At 50.3% G+C, this 21254-nt stretch overlaps 1 protein-coding gene across 7 annotated transcripts in view; it reads left to right on the plus strand.

Moving 5' to 3' along the window:
- AGAP1 (ArfGAP with GTPase domain, ankyrin repeat and PH domain 1) overlaps positions 1-21254 on the plus strand; it is a 535764-nt gene that overhangs the window by 489214 nt on the left and 25296 nt on the right. The window lies entirely within an intron of this gene.

Genomic DNA, 21254 nt, shown 5'->3' on the forward strand with positions numbered 1-21254 from the left:
GGATCGGGACGCTTGTCTCCGTAACGTGCTGGCGCGGGCGGGGCAGTGGCGGGAGCCGCTGATCCGAGGTCGGAGGTCTGCGTCCCAACCGCCTCGCCGGCTCGCAAAACCCTCCCGGCTGCCACGCCGCGTTGAAACAGGCTCTGTTCCTGATGTTCCCACTTGTGGTTTTGAAATTGCCAGGCCCGGGGAAGTTGAATAACTTATTCAAACGCCGGGAACGCGTCCGCGGGCTTTGAGTTAGGCGTGTTGGTGGCGGCGGCTTCTGCTGCTTGGTCCCCCATTGTTGCCGCCCGCTTGTTACCGCGCGTTCGACTGGGTGCATTTTATTTCTGAAATGCGCTCCCCCCGCCGGCCGGTTTTCATCTGGCTGTGAAGCCGCCATCAAAGCAAGCTACCCTGAATGTTCTGTTCGCAGGCAGCCTAGAAACCTTTCTGACACGCCGCTCACGCTCCGCCGGGCTCTCTCCGGAGCAGCAGTGGAGCTCGGCCGGCCCGCGGACAGTAGCGCGGTTATGGAAAGGGAGGCTCGCGGGGGCCGGAGAGCACACACAAAAGGGACAGCGCTCCTAAACACGCGTGTTTACAAAATCCTGTTTCCCGGGGCGAGGGAGTGGGGTCTCGTTGTCGCTGGAGCAGTTCGTCTCCCTGGTCCTTTCAAAAGCAGGGGTCTTTGCTGGCGGCCTCGTGTTGCATTCAGGCTCCGTGATGCCCCGTGGGCTGCCCCGTGGAAAATGAGGCTGTAGGACCTGCATTCTAGCACCGGCTTCTGCAAAGCCTTCCAAAGCCCTCCGTGCTGTCAGGCTGCTCATCTGCAGGAAAACTCATTGTGCTATTAAACGTGAAATTTCGAGTCACCGTGGCTTGTTCCCATGGCTCTTCTGCTCAGATTCCAGGGAGCAGCCGTCTGGTGGCCAAGGTGGCCCCGTGGTCTGCATGCATCCAGCACCGTCAGAGTCGCCCCCCGGGCCTGGCTGGGATGTGCTCCCGGGCACGGCTCGACTGTGCAGCCTGAACACCCTTCTCCCGCTGCTTGTCCCATGAGGGCCACCCTCTGCCAGTCCTGGAGGGGCCACTGGCTTGGCAAATCCATTCGCTACAACGTGGGCCTCAAGAACTTCTGACCTGCAGGCTAAAGTGGAGGTGCAAAGGCCATTTTACCAGGAATTCAAATACCTTGTTTCTAAAAATCTAAATACAGTGCCCTCCTTTTGAGATTGTTGAGATCAATCATGAACTCTTAACAACTGTTGGGTGATCCAGGGGTGGTGATATGTTTTTCTTTTAGATTTTCAAAAAAATTATTTGGAGGTATAACTTGCACCCGTGATACACTCAAGATGTTTTGACAGTTGCATGCGCCTGTCACTCACGTGTTCATCGTGTGACTTCCACCGTGCCCCGGCAAGCTCCCTGGACCCTTCTGTTTATTCTCCCTGTTTAGAAGCAACCATGGATCTGTCAGGACAGGGTAGTTTTGCCTCTTGTAAAATTCATATAAATGGGACTATGTGGTATATACGTTTTTGTGCTTGACTTCTGCCGCTCAAAAAATGTACATGAAAAGCGTTGTGTGTCTACCAATGATACCTTTTCTGCATTTCTTATTCTTACAAGGGAGCAGCTAAAAGTATCAAGTCCTACCAACCAACTTTTTACCACCCTAAGGCCTGAGAGTTCACCGTGTGTCAGATGCCCTCCGGGTGCTTCTGGTTCTGGAGTGGGGGTTCCAAGTCCCAGCTCGGGCCAGATCTGGTCTTTATCGTTGACTTGCTGTGTGGCCTGGGCTGGAGGTGGGACCTCTCTGTGCCTCATTCCCCAACCTGCAAGTAAGGGGCAAGTACAGTGCCCGCCTCAGTACAGTGGCTTTGAGAATTACATAAACAACACGCGTAGCACAGTGTTGACTCCCACTCTTCCAAGTAAAGGTCTAAATTCTAAATAAATGTCATCTATTAATTTCTTAAGGAAAAACCACCAAGCTTGCAAAGGGGAAAAATGTCTAAGAGTCAGACACTTTGGGCAAGTTCGGAAACTTCATTTAAAAATTAAAATGAAAAAAAAAAAATCATAGTGTCCACACATCCTATTTGCTGTAATGTTCTAAATCAAGTGTGGCCACATTTCAACAGCAGCTACAGAAATACCTAGCACGGAGCCAACCCCTTTGGGAAAGACAGGAAGGACGTCTCTGGGAAGAGAATCCAATTATTTCTTATGAAGTGGTGTGAGATGATATATATGTTACCGTGCATTAAAGTGCGTGACTCAGGCTGAGAGTAGCATGTGTCTGAGGAAGAGAATGAGGTGGTATTTATTTCTCCGAGTCTGGGAAGAAACCTCGTCTCTGTTTTAAGGGAGACGCCGTGCACATCGTTTTCGACATACGTGTCATGTTCACGCGAGGTGTGACTGGGAATAGTAAGTGTTTTTTGCTTGGGACTCACGGACGCCAAAGGGGAGTGACCGTTCCCGGGCATTTTGCACCGTGGTCTAAATTATAGCCGCCGCATGTTCAGGGTCAGCCAGCGGCCCTGTGCTCGCCGTCCTGGCAAAGGGAAGGGTATGTCCTGTATGTTCCTGTAAAGTGGGGTGGCTCTTACTGAAATCAGAGAAGTCGTTGCAAATCAGTGCAACACGTTTGATGTGTACATTAGATAGTTTTGTTTCATAAAATAATATTCCTTAGTGCTGGCCAAGGTTTCACGGAAATGTGTCTGTGCCCCCCCCCCTGCTCCCCCGCTCCCCCAACACTGCTGGTAAAAGTAATAGTTGGGAAAACCTTCCTGGAAAGAACTTTGCAGTGTTTATAAACAGCCTTTAAAATGACATGCTTTTTGACCCAGCAACTCTTCTCTTAATATTTTTCTAAAAAGCGAATGACATATGCAGATTTACTTGCAAAGGTATTCAATTGCATCGTTGTTTGTAATTGTTAAAAATTTTAAATAAAGCAAAAAATCCCCAAATAGGTGATTAAATAATCATTTAATTTCACATATGAATAATGTATATTCTTACATTATGTAAAATGTATATGTGATTTTTATATAGGATCATGTATAATATACATCATAAAATCATATATACACATTTCATATAGCGTAAGCATCTATATAATATGTACATTTTATGTGAGGCCTATGCATTATTTATATATATAATTGGGGTATAGACACTGCAGCATTTAGAAGCCATTAATTATTTTGCAGCTGAAAATGTAATAGCATGGAAAGACAGCCGTAGTATGTCAGAGAATCTTATAAATTAGAATATATCCCACATTGTTAGTTGTGACTATGTGTAGGGAATGGGGTTCTAATTTATTCTTATTTATTGCTCACCTTGATTTTCTAATTTTCTACCATTTAAAAATTTTGGCTAGTTTTCTCACGCCTGTGAGATCAAAGCCTTAGAGGGGCGGGGGATGTGTCACTGACGTGAATGACGTGACCTGCCTTCCACCCAGTGTGTCCGTGGCAGGTTGGCGCCACCCTGGGGCACACTCGTCAGCTGCCAGTGGCGCCTGGAGCCCTGGCGCCCGCTGGCTGTGGCCCCGTGCCAGGAGCGCTGAAGTGGGGGCAAGGCACGGCTCTCGGGGGTGAGCCCTGTGCAGCCTCCAAACGTGCCCTCCCCGGGCCTCAGTTTCCTCTCTGGTAAGAGGACCTGGTCGTTCTCCTTTTGTTGCCGCAGGCTGGATGTGGTGGGGACAGCCAGCGGTTGCGGGTATACGCTCGCCCCCGGTGTGACACAGGGAATGAGCCGTGCTCCCATCGTCAGGCTGACTCTGAGGGGCTCTTGGCGGGCGAGGAGCAGCTGTGGGACCGTGAAGGTCACGCATGAGGAGTTACCGTTTGACCAAGCGATTCACTCCTAGCCATAAACACGATAGCAATGAAGACACATCTCCGCAGAGAAACTTGCACGTGGATGTTCGTAACGGCGTTGTTCATGTCAGCCAAACAGGGGAGACAAACTGGCGTGCCCACCAGCCAAGGCATGGACAAGCACCACGCGGCCTGTCCACACAGCGGGGTATCGTTCAGCCGCAAAAGGGCACGGAGCACTGGCACATGCCACAACACCACGAACCTTCAACATCTGCCCAGGGAAGGAAGCCGGCCACGCAGACCTCGTACCGTCTGATGACATGAAGTGTCCAGAAGAGGCAAATGCATAGGCACAGAGGAGGTCCACGGCTGCCAGGGCCTGGCCAGGTGGCCGGGGAGGCTTCTGGGAAATGGACAGTGACTGCTAAAGGAAGTGGGAGTTCTTTCTGGGGCGAAGACAATGTCCTAAAATTCATTGTCGTGATGATTACCTGACTCTGTGAAGAATACCGAAACCACTGAATTATACACCTGGAGTGAATCGCAGGGTCTGTGAATTATATCTCAATAAAGCTGTTAGAAAAAAGAAAAACTATGCTACACATTTTAAGTGGTGAGAAAAATGGAAGACATCATGCTCAGAAATTTTAAATAAAGCCGTAGAAAACCGTGTTTCCTAGACCGACAGTGGGTTTTACGGAAACCCACGGCTTTGCCAGCGTGGAGAGAGAAGGCAGGACAGGCCTGTGCCCGTCGGGCTTGGAAGGCAGCGCTGCTCTATTTCTGTGACATCTGTGGCTTTATCCCTGCAGAATCCTTCCTAGACTATCAAAGAATCGCTCAAGCTAAACATGGCGGGATCTCTGAAGTGCCCCAAAGATTTGGGCTGAGGCCACAGGAGAGGCGTGTAAACTGTCAGGACGGTCAGCGGCAGAGTCAGAGCCCAGCTTGCCCACGAGTAGCGTCCTGGGGGCGGGCACCCCGTGGTCCTGGCTCTTTGGGGGTGGGGGGGGGGTCCCGGCACAGAACAGACCGGGGCTGTCCAAGGCGGTCTGAGGGCAAGGCCCGGCCACAGGGATAGTACCTTCTGGAACATTTGTTCCACAGTAAGTCTCCCAGAGCCACACGGGGCCGTGTTATCTGCAGGCCCTTGCGAGTGTTTTGTTTGCCGAGGGGGCACGTGTTAACCTGTCTGGCGGCAGTTGAGACTCTGCAGTGGCCCCGGGGGAAGCAGGAAGTGCCTCGAAGGGACTCGTATGGTGGGGCTCCTTTGCGTGGAGGAGCCAAATCAAAGGTGAGAGTTCTTTTGAGACAGAGTCTCGCTTTGTTGCCCAGGCTAGAGTGAGTGCCGTGGCATCAGCCTAGCTCACAGCAACCTCAAACTCTTGGGCTCAAGCAATCCTACTGCCTCAGCGTCCCGAGTAGCTGGGACTACAGGTATGCACCACCATGCCCAGCTAATTTTTTTATATATATATATTAGTTGGCCAATTAATTCTTTCTATTTTTAGTAGAGACGGGGTCTCGCTCTTGCTCAGGCTGGTTTCGAACTCCTGACCCCGAGCAATCTGCCCGCCTCGGCCTCCCAGAGTGCTAGGATTACAGGTGTGAGCCACCGCGCCCGGCCGAGAGTTCTAATAAATAATGGAAATAAAGAAAACACGGCCGGTGCAGGCGTGTTCCCCGGCGTTGCCGTGGAGCTCCTCTGCCGCTCAGCCCCGCGCAGGGCTCTCTGCGCCTCCGGGGACAGAGCGGGCCGGGGCGCTGCTGCAGGCCGCATGTGGCTGGCACCCAGAGTCCTAACCGTTCTCAGTTTTGAAAACCAAGCCAGATTTTGGAGTCACCCACCGTTGTTGAAAACTGAGACTTGTCCCCAGACACCAGGTGATGTCCCTGGCCACCTCCAGGAAAGAACCAAATGTTTTTAGAAACCTCAAATGCCCTGTGGGTTTTTCATTGCTCAGAAAATGTTTTCAGGGACACGTTCTATTTTATAGGATATATCGTGTTGCCCAGTTAAAATACTAAATGTTTTAAATGTTCTCTACAGTAAGAGTCTTTGCCTACGTTTCCCCTCAAATGTCTACACCCGCCGATCCCCCAAACTGGCACCAGGGTCATCCAGCCAGACTGGATAACGCCAAGCCACGTGTGTGGTTTAAATTTTCTAGTACGTGTTAAAAAGTCTCAAGAATCTGGTGGAAGTCCTTTTAATAATACAGTTAACCCAATATATCTAAAATATTATTTCAACCCACTAATCAATATAAAAAAGTATAAAGGTGATATTTACTTTTTTTTATAGCAAGCCTTTGGATGTCAGTGCTATTTCACATGACACATCTCAATGGGCACAAGCCACATGTCATGTCCAGTGGCCACGTGTGGCCCGTGACTACCATTTTGGGCATCTTGGGTACAGACGGCTTGTCGGGACAGGAGTGGCCTTTGCCCTGGCTGGGGAGTGGGGGTGTCAGGTGGTCCCTCCTGGTGTTAGTTGGTCTTTAGCAAGGACCTTGCACTGATGCTCACGTGTGAAATAATGCATAATTATAAAATTACCTGAGAACGATCATTAAGCAAACGAGTCTCAATTCCAGGGTCCACTGCAGCAGCCGTGAGCGCGGAAGCCACTTAATCTTTTGGAACTTGCCTGTCCTCGCTGGCTAGTGGGGCAGATCAGGCTGTTTACCTGGGCAGCAGACACGGCTTTGCCCTCCAGGCACCGGTGGGCCTTTTCAAACGGGCTCAGCTTCTCCGGCCCGGCCATGCAGTCTGTGGGGGCCTGCAGCCCCTCCCCTACTCCCGGACTCAGACTCTGCCAGCGTGGCCTGGACGCCCCCTCCAAGGCGTTCCCACCGCACAGCCCAGGTCGAGAACGCCACTCTGGACGCCAGGGCCTTGCTCCTGAGCACACACTCTCACCTGGGCTGACTCTGTCCTCCAGGGGACACTAGGAAACATCTGGAGACATTTGGAGTTGTCACGGCATGGTGGGGAACAGCGCTGTTACTGACGGCCAGCGGCCAGAGGCCTGGGGTGCTGCCCAACAGCCTGTAATGTACCGGGAAGCTTCCCCGCAGCGGAGAGTGATCCAGCCCAAAATGGCAGTAGCGGGGAGGGTGAGAAACCCTCCCTAAGGCTGCCATCCTCATCAGAATCACCTGGAAGGCTTACTGAAAACCCCGACAGCTGGGCCCCACCCCACAGGCTCTGATTCTCTAGGCCTGGGGGATTTGCATGCCCAGCGGGTTCCCAGGGCTGGAGGCTCAGCCGGACCGGGACCACACTTGAGGATGACTGCTCGCTAGAATGTCCTAGAAAGCTCTGAGGAATACCAGCGCCCACCCCAGCCCCAGAGACTGTAATTGGACAGAGGTGAGGGTTGGACTTCCAGGAGTCGCTGAGGTTCCCCAGGTGATTTGTGATCTGAGCAGATCAAGGTGGGGAAGCTGCACCTGGCACAGGCTGAATGAAGGTGAGAGAAGGCGGGGCAGGGAGCCGAGGTCCGGAAAGAGGCTGCACGGGCGAGTGGCAAGCCACACCTGGCCGGGAAGCAGCGGGGGTTGCCTGAAACCCTGGCAGCCACAGCCCTGTGGCTCTGCCCGAGATAAACCAGCCACCGGAGAGCCTGCAAAGTGGGTGTGCACGATGAGGAGACGAAAGTCAAAGCCGGCCCTGCCAGGCTCCCCCGCTTCTCACCTGGGACGAAGCCAGACCCTAGTAAGGAGGGGTTGAGAGGGCTCTGGGCCGACGCTCCAGCACTTGCTTTTGCTGCCTGGGACGGTCCCGTGTCATGTTATTACAGACTCCAGCTCTGCCTGGGTTTGAATTCTCCCCCCCACCCCCCGACGCAGAGAAGGCAGAGGAAGCTGCGGAGAAGGTTATCGGCTTCCCCAGGAACGGATAGCCCCGTGAATTTTGACTTCCAGACAGTCCTTCGTCATAGACCCTCCTTCTCATTAGAGAAGCAGTGACAGCTTTCATTAGAGGTTTGTCCTCAAGTCCTTGATCATAGTCCTTTCCAAACTAGTCCTTCACCTACCAGCCAACTGCAAGGTGGGGAGCAGCTTGACGTCATGGGGACCCCAGTGAGGAGCCGTGGATTCCGGGCCCCGTCGGGACACAAGTCAGTGTCAGTCAGCGTCTCGTGACATCGGTACCCTCTGCTAAGGGTGAGGCTGAGCAAGCTGGCTGCCCTCTTGCTGGTCCCTTCTAGCTTGGGAGGTGTGTGATTCTCTTCATTTATATTGTACACACACACACACACTCACGATCAACTGCAAAAGCGTTAGCCCTTCCTTCGGTGCAGGGTAGACCGGGCATAGACTAAAGTGACCAGAGACGCCACTTCTGCGTGCAGTCCCCTAAGACGCTCTGCAGACTGGGGTGGCTTTGGGTTCGCACGTAAAGACACTGAGGGGTTAATGCCCAGCGTGCGCGCTGGGAAGTTAATGACCAGTTTTTATCTGGCGCGGCACAGGCTGTTCTTAATTTTCATAAGTTTAAACTCAGCAATTTCAGGTTCGTTTTAACCATCCAAAGAGTCCATTTGCTCTTACTAAATAACAGTCTCCATAAAACCTAACACCTAAATACAGCAGGTGTTTCTGAACCAAAGTAGATGCGCAGAAGTGTTATGAAACATTGAACTGGTTGGACAGCGACCAAAGATTTCTTCAGTTCAGAGCACTCTCGGATTTGTTTTTTGTTTCTCATTCTTGTTTTCATTTATTTAACAGCCTATAGAATAAACATAAAGGCTGAGTTCTCAGTGGAAGAAGCCAGACCCACATGTCACGGGACTCTGCTTATGCAGAATAGCCAGCACAGGCAAGGCTGGCCTGGTGGGGAAACGGGAATTTAGAATGGGCAGGAGGAATCTTTTAGGGATGATAGAAATGTTCTAGAACCAGACTCTGGCAGTGGTCGCACAGCTCTGCAGATTTACTATCAAATAAAAGTCATCGACGTATAGCCCTAAAAACAGGCGAATTTCGTGGTATGTAAATTATACCTGAGCTATTTGCGGGGGGAGAGTATTCCCCACACACACACACAGGGACTCCCAACTGATTAAGATAACTAAACCCAACCCAACACGTGAACACATTTTCCACTGTCGCTAAAGACTCACACACAAGGCAGAGGGGGTCAGAAGTTTTAACAGGTCTCAGGTTTTACCTAATCAGGAGTTGGCCGGTTTCATGGAGCTGGTTAAGACACGAGACTGCAGGGTCAGAGACAAAGAAGCGTCTGTTTTGTCAGTCGCAGTGGCCAGCCTATCGGCACTTGTGTCAGTTTCCAGCCTCCGGCGCCCATAGCCGTGACGCGGCCAGGGCCCTGAGACAGGTGCGGACGTTGTGGGCGGCACTGCAGGACAGCAGCCCGGAGCCTAGAGAACCAGACCCTCCATGGTGGGCAGAACAAAAGCACATTTGCCCTGTGCTCCGAAGGAAGATGCTGCCCCTGTCATCCAAGGCTGTTTGCTGTGCACACTCCTGGAAAGACTGTTGGGGACAAAGGCAGGCAGAGCCTCTGCTGGGAGGGCGTGGGGACACCACGGGAAAGACCACTGAAGAATCGTCCCCCAACGGGAGGAGGGAAGGCGGGGGTCAGACGGCCTCTTTCGCCAGGTCTCCCGTCTAGGTTCTGTGAGAGTCTGGAACCCGTGGGGAGGAAATAAGGACATCGGTTTGCAGTTCAACAAGTTTGGAGGCCTGTGGAATTCCCAGGCCAAGGGAGTAGGTTTCCAGAGACTACATATATGGCCAAGAGGGACTGATGCTGCCAGACGTCGAGTTCAGTAGATGCCACCAAGGCCACCAGCTACTGCGTCATCTTGTACTTGTTCCTTCCACCCCAGCTCTTGCCTTCTCGGTCCCTCTCTTCCTGCTCGTGTGGGCAGGAGGAGACTCCTGTTGCTGCTGTGGCTCGCCGCCACACACTTAGTGGTCTAAAGTACCACGCATTTGTTATCTTACAGTTCTGGAGGTCACAAGTCCAAACCAGGTCTACATATGGTGTGTCCCTCCTAGAGGCTCTAGGGGGGTCCATTCCCTTGTCTTTTCCAGCTTCTGCAGGCTGCCCGCTTATCCTGGCCATGGCCTTGCGTGGCCCTGACCTCTGTTTCTGTCATCACATCTCGTCTGACCCAGACCGCCCTGCTTAGAAGACCCTCCCGCAAGGACCCGTGTACGCTGGCCCACCTGCATCGCCCGGGAAAATCTCCCTCTTGGCGTCATCACATCTGCAGTGACATCGCCACGCCAGGTCCCATAGTCACAGGTTCTGGGGGACCAGGACATGCACATCTTCAGGAGCCACCTAGTTCTGTCTTCTCTGGGTGGCCTGGGCCCTCATCACCAAACCCCCACGACCGTCACAGCCCTGTGCACGTATCTTCTTCCACCCAGAGGTGAGATGCTCTGGTGCATCTCAGTCTAGGGTGCAGAGGGAGCCGCTGGAAGGAAGACCACGTGGAATCGGGGAGGGGAGGCTCCTGGCTAGAGTGAGAATGTGGCAGCAGAGCAGGGGTCCTGTCCTGCCACACTGTTGACCACCCCCAGCCTCAACTTTTGTATTAAAAAGAAACAAAAACATGAGAATAACCACACTCACCCCCCACTATGCCCTGGCTTGTTGTGAAGCTCGGGGGAGAAAAATGCCCGGGGTCCGTGTCTGTACCACACTGCAGGGATGGCTGACGCTCTTTGTGCCACATTTTAGCAGCTGCAGTGTTTCCTGCACTTGACTGAGAGCTGCTCTGTGTGTCAAGATTAGGGTAAATTATTATTGACCAGTTGCAGACAGGAGCCACACCTCCTGGTCCAAAGCCACCAAATCATTACTTTTCAAAGCTTTTCCTGTAGAGATGCATGACTTTTGCCTTGAAACAACTTACTAGTGAAAATATGTGGATGGCAGAAAAAAGTAATGTTTCCGTCTGCTGGAAGTTCTGCAGTTTTTTTTTTTTTTTGCAGGGCAATTATCTGTATAAAATACTTTTTTTTTTTTCTTTCAAGTAGAATCCTATTGCTAATGAAACCATATTTTGAACATGAAATTGTTACAAAGACGAAAAAGTGTCATTATCCAGAAAAGCAGCAATAGCTCATGCATTTGATGGTCTAAATAGAACATTTTTCTTCTCAGGGAGATGAAAGTGGTCCCCTCCTATTAGCCTATGAAATTATTTTAGAATTGGGTTTTAATCCCTGGAACGAGAAAGGGGGCTGGAACCCTAACACAGGTTCCATGCATGGGAAGTCAAACCTGAAATTTAGGGGCAGGATATATAGGATAGCACGCCTAGTCACTAATCCAAAAGAAATATGAAAAAAAGAGTTGTTTTAATGTTGGAAAAAGACAGCTTGAAAGGCAAGGCTTCCTTCCTGCAGTTTCCTCTGCTGCCCTTTTCCCCTGATCACATTTGCTAGATGTCCATTTCTGTAAGTTTTCCCTCTAGAACAAACCTATCATTTTTCACCACAGGATATTTACAGCTTCAATCAGTGCCAAATCCAACTGGCTTCTGATCTCATCGCTGGAAGTTATAGATGCAGATATTATTTGCACTGCGGTTAATTATGGAGCAATCAAACTTTGGCTTTTCCACTGTAATTTCCTCTGCCAGCTAATTTAATTAATCACCCCCAGCTCAGCTCTTCCAGCTGCGACCAGCAGGGTCATTAATTAGGCATGTGGCGGAGCTCACCGACCAGGTCCTGCTAGGGGCTGCTGCCCATTTGATCTCTCAGGGAGGGAGAGCTTTTCCTAAGCTTCTGGCCCCTCCAGAAAGGAAGATGGTTCCCCAAAGGCCTATCAGGGGCAAACAGCTTACCTGCGGTGGAGATTGGTTTATGAAACTCACATAAAGGAAAGAGGCCTCACCCTCCGTTTGGACCGGGGCTCCTGGACTTGCAGAAGAAGCGGCCATTGTTAGTCGCCGCGGCTGTGGTCTTGGGTTTTTCAGGTCAGCCTGTGTGTTCCCAATAATGCAAAGGTCCATGTGAAAGCTTGGCTTATTACAAGGAAGTGCTGTTTTCCTTATGGGCTGGTTGCATTGACACTGGGACTTGGAGGCTGATGGTTTCTCTAAAGGAAAGATTAAAGGATTGTTTTCATTTTGTTAAACAGATTTTTTTTTATCTGAACCCATCGAAATTGGTGCCTAAATGCTGCAAGTGATTCTCCTACTGCTTTATTTTAAAGAGCCCGTATATTTTCAAGCAGTTACAAGCTTAACTTATTAAGAAATCATCCTTGGAATTCCATGGAAATGTGTGTGTGTGTGCACACATACGTAGAGAAATAACCACTCAAATTGGAGAGGCTTTTTTTATACTCATTCTTAAATAGAATTTCTTGTCTTAGACTAATGTGAGGTTTTTTTTTTTGTTTTCGTTTTTTACTTAACCTAGGAAGATCTTTTAAAAATACTTTAAAGAAACTGGATATGACGTCTGGGTTTTTTTTTTTTTTTTTTTTTTTTACAAAAGGATAAATTGATGAACAGGTGTTTTTAAGAGCCGCAATAAATAAATCATCCTAGAACAAGGAATGCCTCTTCCGAGATGCTACCCAATGCCCTGCCCTCAATTAAATGAATCAAAGAGATGAATGTGGATGCGCGGGCACACACACACGGGCACACACAAAGGTTCTAGGTGAGAGGGAGCAGAGCGGCCCAGCTCAGTAATTAAAGGGATAATAAGGACACATTGTGTTCCAGGTGGAGGAAAATGTGCGGGAGGCCTCTCGGCGTCTGCAGGATTGGCTCTCTCTGTCCAGCCGGGCAGGAAGCACCCCCATCATAAAACCCCCATGGCCTGTAAACACCGAGGTCCCCTCCCACCTTGGAATGGGGCTGGGGAGGCCCCGGTGGGTCATGGCTCTAATGGTGGTTGGCTTTAGTTGTGCCTTCCTGAGGAGGAGGGGGTCTCCGAGGCCGCCTGCAACTTAAACAAGTGTACTCAGTCTTGACGGCCAGCCCCGTGGCCCGCTGGCATATTAAAATTTAAGTGCACGGTACATTCATTCATTTCACGCCGTACGGATCATTCTGGAATGAACTGTTAAGTGGAGGTTTCTCCCTGACATGCCTGCTCCACTGTTGGAAACACAGGAGATTCTTGAGAACTAACTGCACAGTAGCCACAGCGCAAAGGGCTTCTGCCTATTCCTGTTCCCTAAAGACAAGGTAACATGCAAAAAAACAAAACAAAAAAAAATAATAATAATTCCTTTTTCAGGCATTTTCTTTCAGGAAAAATTCCTGTTTGGGATTCAAATGATTGAAACCCCGAAACAGATCTTTCTATTCTCAACTCAAGTGTCGATGACAAGAATCTGCATCTGCCCGATTGCATGGCAGCCTGGACTGGCCAGCACTAATAGAGAAGGGGCGGGAACGCTTGGCTCCTTCCGGAGCCCTGGATCATTCTCTTCAGAAGAGCACACCGGAAGAAAGTTCCTTTATTCCTGCAGCTCCCCCGGCTGTCTGGGCGGATGTGCTGGGGAGGGGAGCCCTCTCCAGGGTGTTTTGTTCTTGTCCAGGTGGTTTTCTCCCCTGCCGACCTCTCTTCCCCGGACCCCATGGGTGACGGGACCAGCTCACGGCTCCCGGAAGCCCTGGAGGCTGCGGCCAGGCCTGGGAGGCTCAGGACTTCTTCTTTCTCATCTCTCTCCTCCTCAACTCCTGACAGTTCACTGTCAGTGAAAAGAAATGCAGCCCCAAGGAGAGCTGGGGGCTGGAAGAGGGCTGCGGGGTCCCACTGCCTAGGGCGTGAGCTGGGCCTCCGTGGTGGCCCCTGAGGGCGCCCGTGGCTCTCTTGGCCAGGACCTGCTCTGCTCCTGCTCTGCTCCGTGGGCCACCCCAGGATGTGGCCCAGTGCCGCCTTTGTGAAGGCGTGCCAGCGGGGAGGAGGCTCCTGGGGGATTGTTTGGGCTGCCGGTGGGGACAATGGTTGTCCGTCAGAGATAGCAGCTTCCAGCATCCTGGCCCTGAGTTCATTGGGCCGGTGGGGCAGGCTGATGGCAGAAAACCCTGATCTCACTTGTCACCTCTCTGCTGTTACCACGGCCTTGGAGCAGGACAGGGTCCGTTTCATTTACTGCATTTTTAAAAGCTGCCCTAATCTTCCCTCTTGCCCTCATCTTCCTTTTCCTAATGCCCTTTTTTTCCTTCTCCTGCTCTGAAACAGGCTCTGACAGTCCGAATGTTGGAAATAATTGGATTCTAAATTCTAATTCATCTGTAAAGTATTCGGTGATTAAATTAGCCTAATAGATATTATTTCTTACATGACTGCATAATTTTCTCCTGATTGGCTCTCAGTGGCGCTGACGTGCCCCCCAATTTACTATTGACTTGAAATTCTCAGAAGGCGAGACATAACTCTCTGTCTTCTCCGGTCTGTTTTCCCAGGTTAAAAGTTAAGCTGATTGATGTTTAAAGGAGACGGCCTTACTGCTCAAGTGCGGTTGCTCGGTGTATGTTATTCTTTAAGAAGAGCCGCAGAAGGAAAATATTATTGTATGTAATTTTGAATCCTCTTTTTCTGTTCAAAAACCAAAAGATACACTGACCTTTTAAAGTCTTTCGGCAGCAATTTGATTACAGGTTGCGTGGGTTCTTTTAAATAGTTGGAAATGTTATCCAAGCAAAATTTTGATCATCACTCACAACGTAGACCTTGTAAGTGTTGAGAATACATTCAAAAATTTTGTAATATTCTTAGGCTAAAATTTTAACCAGGGCGTCTTTAGCCACTTGTTATAGAGCTGGTTAACTCTGGAAAGGAAGGCCGGCGTGGGGGAAGGGCATGGACCCCGAGTGACATATCAGAAGGGCACCCCCTGGCATTTACTCCTGGGCCTCATTTCTTTCTTTCTTTGCATGAATTTAATTTCTTTGAGTATGTGCCTCTCCCCTCCCCCACCCGCCGCCGCCCTGCCTCCCTCCCAAAATCTGCAAATAAAATTCAGGGCTGCCTCCCTGGTTCAGTAGCTGGAAACAGCTGGTGGGTTTTGTGTAGCGACTGAACAGTAGGGGAAAAAAGTTTTGGCAAACACTGGGGAAACCCGGGGCAGAGGAGGTAGGTAAACTCAGGAAACTGTTTTCATGAGTAAATGAAGGAAACAAAGGCCGCCCAGCAGGAGGAGAAGGGACACACACTCCCTCTGAATAGCTCCCTAAAAACGGAGCTGAAAAGGAAGAAGGCCCATTTGCTTCTGGGAATCCAATAAATTGTTTCAGGAAGTGAAAGTCTGTCCAGGCTAATGGAGCTGTGATTGACAGCTCTTCTCATTATGGAGCCCATCAGGGGACAGGGCATTCCAGTGTGTTTAGGGGGCGAGGTGGGAATGAGAGGAAGCCTGAGCCCACAGTGGGGGTGGGGTGGGGTGGGGGTGTCATCCTGTGTTCACTGCAAGAGTCTGGGTCCCCTAACCAGCCCCCCTCCAAGAAAAGAGACTCTCATCTTGCAGGAGCGTTTACCTATATATAACGACCCCATCCGTCTCTCATGACTCTAGCGAACCGTCTTCCCAAGAGAGCCTGTCCCTGAACCGCGGCCCACACCTCCCCAGGGACGGCCACTTTTACCGCTTATACCCACCTGCCACCAGTCTTGATGTTCTGGACAGGGATCCTTCTGTAAGCAGGATAACATGGTGACTTGGCATTTGTAAAAGGGTTTTTCTGTTTACATGTGGTGCTGTGGATGGTCTGTTAAGGCCGGTAGATGACAACCAGGGGCATACCCATTTTCTCTGTCCATGAAGCACCGCATAAGAGGAAGCTGGCTTCAGTTACATTAAACTCACTAATTGTTATCACAAGGCTCTAGAATCGGCAACGGGGGTAAATGGTAGACAGAGGTCTTGGAGAGGAGGGGACATTCCGATGGTCCTCTGTGGTTGACACCTGCCATCTGCTTGAGGGTATGTAAAGATCTTGAAGACTGTTCGTCTTGTTCTTCTGGGAGGCACAGAGAAAGGTGGCCAAGTGTAGTAAGTCGGATTAAACATCAGCATCCAGCACAGCCCGGGGCGGGGAAGGGATGAGGCGTGTTTGGTGCCCGTGGTCCAAGGGATGGGTTATGCAGTTCGTTGTGTGTCGATCTGGCAAAACTCCCCCCTGGTGCAGGAAAGACCTCAGTCTCCTTGATGGTCATTTCCAGAAAGGTGGGGACTTTCACCAGGATGCCTCCCATTTTGAACCTCACCTGCTGCACTCCAGGACAGCCTAGCCAGAACCCCCACACCACCTCCATCCCCAGCCTTGTCAGGTGTCCTTGATCAGCGGTGTCCTTCCCTAACCTTCCTGAGAGGCCACCAGTATTTTCACTTCAAAATTGGCAAAAGAAAAGCCTTCTCATGCAGCGCTTTGGTTTAATGCACACTGAAGGAACAGCTAGATGACTCAGCTCTGCTGGGCAGTGCAAAGGCCCATTAAGCAATGACAGCATCTGCAGTTTGGGTCTTGGGTTGCCCAAGACCAGTGTCCCTGTAACCAGCGTCTTGGAGAGTAAGGCGCTGTAGTAGGCATGTCAGTTGGCTGGCATCTGTGAAAAGCTGTCTTCACGGCTGGGCTGGCAGATGGTAGCTGTATCAGGAGGTTGGTACCCCCGTGAACATGACGCCTGTCCCAGTGATTCACAGGCTCTCCACAAATCTGTAGATGCTCTAACGTTTCCTGATACAGTGTGTGTGCTTAAGCTGCAGGCAATAGTGGTAATTCTTTATCTGGGTTTAACAACGCTTTAATTTTTGTAAACTAAATCTAGCGCGGTCTACACAGTAAAAGCTAGGATCACTTGGGTTCTCTTGGTGTGTTTCATGCTCCTGAATTATAGCTGCTTACGCCACAAATGTAGCTCTTTTTTCATTGTCACGAGTTTATTCATCCCTCCTCCTCTGTTCACCTGCGTCCCAGAACCTGCCAGGTATCGATGGAGCGATACCTGGCTCCTCCTAAGTGCCTAGGTGCTATTTCTCGAAAGCATGAATACCCAAGCAGGGCATTAGATGGCAGTGGGGGTTGTAGTAAAGACATACGGGGCTGAAACCAAATTCAGCAAACTCACTTAAACTAAGAGAAGGAAAAAGGGAAGAATGGGCTTGTATGTTTCAAAGTACAGAAGCGGCAGGTACGTCACCGTCCCTCACTCGGAGGCGTAGAAAGAGTAGGAAGGGTGGGACACCACGCTCAGGCAGAAGACACCTGAAAGGGAAGGGTCCAAGCCAGACTGCTCACACGGGCGGCAGCGGCCACATCCAGTTTGTACATTTGTACATGGGTGGCTTTTTTCCAAAGAGCATGCGCTTCAATTGTGATTTTTGGTTTTCCAAAGAACAAAATGGAAAGTGAGCCTAGGCCATTGCTTTAACACAAAGTGCAAGCTCGCACAGTTCCCCTGGGCAGCTCCGCTGTTCTGTAAAGGGCATATTTACCTCGGTTCTCTCCGTCTGCCAGTTGCCAAGATGCCATCTCTTGGCATCTTGGCAAGCAGAGGTCCTTGCAAATGACCACGTGCTGGAGATCAAGCACACCTGCCAGGCGGCCGGGCACCAGCAGAAGAGAGTGTGGAGCCAGATTGAGCACAGCGACATCACCAAACCAGAAGCTTCTCAGCTGCGCCTGCTGCTGTTGATGAGAGGTGCAAAGTCGGAATGAACCTGGTTCCATGCTGATCATGCCCATCTCACAGTGCTCTTTTGCCACGGCAGAGCACAGAGGGTTTGCACAGAAGAAAAGGGAGGTTGCTTAACCAGAAAGGCCCTCTGCAAATGTTCGGACTCCTGTACCACCAGCATGAATATGCTGCTTTTCACACTTGCACGTGGGGGCGGGGGAGTGCACAGGAGAGCGTGGGCAGCAAAGAGTGCATGCGTGGAGCGGTAGCCCGACCGGCACCCCTGCCTCTCCAGTGGCTGAGAGGTCTAATTGGCATAGCATGCCCTATAAATTTATTAGTGTGCCCCACGTCTCATTGGTGGATTTTCTACTGTTAACCACCAAGAAATTACCAATTTTCAGGAGTTAGTCACTCAAGTCGCGCTGTAACTAGGTCTAGGAAAAAAAATCCTCACTGCTCCTGTTATAAATCAGGCTGGTGCCTGCACAGCGGCTCTCCAGCTGCAGATGAGTCACTTGGACGGAGAAGTTTGGGGTGAGTGGAGTTGCAGGGAGGAGCCCCTGTTTGCCGGGAAGCCCACCGCTCACTCCCCCTCACCCCGCACCCTGGAGCCCCTCCAGGCCGGGCGACCCGTCCTCGCCTCTCACCCGCCTGCCCGGCTCCAGCTGCACAGGCCCCGCACGGCCGGGGAGAAATGGCAGTTTTGTGGCTGTTCCCGTCCAGGGCTTTGATGTCCATATTGATACATTCAACCCTCGGGCACATCATGCAAAGAGGACGTACCCACCCTCTCATTTCAAGAGCATAATAGAAATATTCAGGAGCAGACATAATTATTTCAATTACTTCTCTCTGGTTTTTGAGACGTACACTCAAGAGTCACAAATTAGAAAATAATATTCACATGTTTCTTCTAATTGGTAACAGATTAGAGGCATTTTACCTTTTTAAATAATTCCCAAATGTGCCCCCAAAGAGACTGCAGCGGGAGGGGAGCTGGTGGAGAAGAGCAGACACCTCGCCGGGACACCCCCCTCCCGCAGCCCGGCTGCAGTTGTGCAGACTTCCGTGTTGTCTTCATCACTGTTTCTGTTGAAAGCTGGCGCAGATGGGGCCTCGCGTTTCTGCCGACCCACTTGCAACCTGATCCTTCCTCGTGAGGCTCCCTCATTTCTGAGCACGTCAGCCCCACGCCTGCGTTCCGCAGCCAGGTCTCTGCGCACACACGCTTGCGTGCCTGTTTCCATTTCTGTGTCCTATCTACTTCCAAAAGTGGACTTGAAGTCGGGCCGGACGCGGTGGCTCGCGCCTGTGATCCTAGCACTCTGGGAGGCCGAGGCGGGCAGACTGCTCGAGGTCAGGAGTTCGAAACCAGCCTGAGCAAGAGCGAGACCCCATCTCTACTAAAAATAGAAAGAAATTAATTGGCCAACTATATATATTTTTTCAATATATATAGAAAAAATTGGCCGGGCATGGTGGAGCACACCTGTAGTCCCAGCTACTCGGGAGGCTGAGGCAGGAGGATCACTTGAGCCCAGGAGTCTGAGGTTGCTGTGAGCTAGGCTGATGCCACGGCACTCACTCTAGCCTGGGCAACAAAGTGCGACACTGTCTCAAAAAAAAAAAAAAATGGACTTGAAGTCATCTGTGCCTCTCTGTCTGTCCAGAAATTTTGGAGGGATGAAGACGGAGGTTGCTGCTAGTCCAGGTGGCTCAGCATACATGTTTTTGTTTAAATGCAGGGGATAGCACGTCCCTCTAAATCATAAGGGCCCTTTTTCATGTCATAGTACCTTTTCCATACTGCAGTTTGGTTTTGTCAAATACTATGTTCAAACATTGGTTGCTTCTTGTCTGGAAAGCAGTTCAACAGTTTCTTACAAAACTAAATACTCAACTCCCTTATTATGCAACTGCAATCTTGGGTGTTTATCCCAGGGAAGTAAAAACCTAGGTTTGGGCCGGGCGCGGTGGCTCACGCCTGTAATCCTAGCACTCTGGGAGGCCGAGGCGGGCGGATTGCTCAAGGTCAGGAGTTCAAAACCAGCCTGAGCGAGACCCCGTCTCTACCATAAAAAAATAGAAAGAAATTAATTGGCCAACTAATATATATATAATATAAAAATCAGCCAGGCATGGTGGCTCGTGCCTGTAGTCCCAGCTACTCGGGAGGCTGAGGCAGGAGGATTGCTTGAGCCCAGGAGTTTGAGGTTGCTGTGAGCTAGGCTGACGCCATGGCACTCACTCTAGCCTAGGCAAGAAAGCGAGACTCTGTCTCAAAAAAAAAAAAAAACCTAGGTTTGCACAAACACCTGTACGTAAACATTTTTAGTGGCATCTTTCATAACAGCCCAAACTGGAAGCAACTGAGATGTCCCTCAAGGAGTAAATAAATAAACAAGTTATAGTGCTTCTGTATCATGGAAAACTACTCAGCAATGAAAAGGAATGAACTGTTGATACACACGACTACTTGGGTGAATTTACAGGAATTATGTCCAATGAAAAAAGACAATCTGAAAAGATTACATGGTGTATGATCCCATTTATGTAACATTGCTGAAATTACACAATTATAGAGATAGAGAACAGGTTGGTGGTTGTCAGGGGTTAGGGATAGAGAAGATGGGTGGGTGGGGGGATGGGAGTGATTATAAAAGAGCAGTAAGAGCCCCATGTTGGAAACATCCAGGATCTTTGGTATTAGATGCATGAACTTACATGTGATAAAATTGCATAGAATTAAATACATGGACACACAGACACACATAATTACAAAGGATTACAAGTAAAACTGAGGAACTATAGACAAAAGGAGTGTATTGTATCACTATCTTAATTGTGATAATGTACTATAGTTTTTCAAGATGTTACATTTGGAGGAAACCAGGTAAGGGGTCTTGGGCATCTCCCTGTATGAGTTATTTATTTTTATTTATTTATTTTTTATCTTTTGAGATGCAGTCTTGCCTTGTCACCAGGGCTAGAGTGTAGTGGTGTCAGCCTAGCTCACAGAAACCTGAAACTCCTGGGCTCAAGTGATCTTCCTGCCTCCAGCTCCCAAGTAGCTGGGACTAGAGGCGTGCGCCACCATGCCCGGCTAATTGCTCTGTTTTCTGTAGAGACAGATTCTCACTATGTTGCTCAGGCTGGCCTCCAACTCCTGGGCTCAAGTGATCCTCCCGCCATGGCCTCCGGAAGAGCTGAGATTACAGGTGTGAGCCACCATGCCCAGCCAATCACATATGAATCTACAATTATTCCAAAAAAATTTTACCAAACAGTGTAAGTGAAAAAAATAAAGCAAAATAAAAGGCGGCTCCGCTTAAAAGAATCAGGGCTGCTGGGGAGAAAGGACTGGTCCCAGATCTGGCCGGAGGATGCTCAGGCTGGCCCTGGAGCGGCCGCTGTGCCAGGAGGAAGGCGCGGAGCCACAAGGCCATCGGGGACCGAGGGGGACGCGCCACACGGATTCGGGGGCAGCTCCGAGGGACCCCACTGACCAAACCTGGAACAGTTTAAGCTTCAAAGAGAATAATAGTCTTGGTAATAGTTTACAGCACACCTTTAATTTTTTAAATGTCTGTGGGTCCGCAGTGGCACTCCAAAAAGGCAGAGGGGGAGAAGCTCCTCTTTACAGAAAATGTCAGCTAATAAGCAGAGATGTTGGGAAATCTCCATCTCCCAAGCAAGAACGCAAAAGCTGGTTCGGCCGGCGATCGCCATTGCCGCTGCAATTCCCGAGGGGAAGGAGCAAGGTATTCACAGGCTCTCCGTG

Source organism: Microcebus murinus, chromosome 8, assembly GCF_040939455.1.
Source record: "Microcebus murinus isolate Inina chromosome 8, M.murinus_Inina_mat1.0, whole genome shotgun sequence".
In the NCBI taxonomy this organism is placed as follows: Eukaryota; Metazoa; Chordata; class Mammalia; order Primates; family Cheirogaleidae; genus Microcebus; species Microcebus murinus.